A 1,197-nucleotide genomic window follows, 5' to 3' on the forward strand; every position below is an offset into this window, starting at 1 on the left:
TTTGGGTTCCTTCCTCCTCGCCTCCACACAACGCCTGACAACTGGGATGTATGGAGGTGTTTTCGGTCTGTTCCCAGCGGTCCTGTAACATTAACAGTTTAGATCATTGGATCTCAGAATTCCAGCAGAGATGCATAGAGGGAGAGAGGACTGCCCATATTCTGGACTTGCTGCGATGTCAATAGGCCAGTCATCCATAAAAACAAAGCAAATCCAGGCATATTTTGAATATTCTTCCTGAGCTAATTACTACTACAGCTGTAGTTTGTGGCTACATGCATTCAGTGGTGTGATAAAGCATTTGTCCCCTTCCTGATTTCCTGTTTTTTTGTATGTTTGTCACACTTAACGTTTTAGACCATCAAACACATTTAAATATAACACATATAAACAAACAAGGGAGTTTTCAAATGAAGGTGTTTACTATTAAGAAGAAAAACCCTACATGGCCCGGTGTGAAAAAGTGTTCACCCCGTAAAACCTAATAACTGGTTGGGCCACGCTTAGCAACAACAACAACTGCAGCGTTTGAGGGCAATGAGTCTTTTACAGTGCGGTGGAAGGGAAGCGGGCGGGCACTTCAAACCACTGTATTCACGCTCCACTCATACTCACGTCTGATCTCAACACACAAACATCAGAATATTCAAAATATTTTTATTATTTTGGTTGAGAAGGGGGAGGGACTAAAATTCACGATGCAAAAAAAAAGTGATCATTATTATCATGATATTAAAATACAAATACACATAATTCTTTTATATACATAACAGACACTTTTAATAGTCTGAAACACAAATGTCATTATTGTCCATGTTAAATTGTGGCGTGAGGAAATGAATGAAATAGTAACTGTAAATGTCTTTTATAAGGGAAGTCATGCTTCAAAGAGAACCTCACAAGGTCCTGTGTTTATACACAGAGACCAAAAGCCTGTCCACTTTACTGCTTTACACTAGAATAGACACATTTACTCCAGGTGTTGTCCATCTGCATTTCTGATCTGTTCATCTTCATGTCCCTCAAAGGTTTGAAATAGAGGTAGCCTCCTTCTTGGTCACCCTGGGGATAAGAAACAGTACAACAGCTGAGTCACTTTCACATTTATTAAAAAAAACTAACAAACATGGATGGAACGTAAAACTGTGCTTTTTCTTTCAAAAGAAAATGCACTTACATTTGCTTTGAAAAAGGGGG

Source organism: Pundamilia nyererei, unplaced genomic scaffold (assembly GCF_000239375.1).
Source record: "Pundamilia nyererei isolate P.nyererei 1_Seehausen unplaced genomic scaffold, PunNye1.0 scaffold00260, whole genome shotgun sequence".
In the NCBI taxonomy this organism is placed as follows: Eukaryota; Metazoa; Chordata; class Actinopteri; order Cichliformes; family Cichlidae; genus Pundamilia; species Pundamilia nyererei.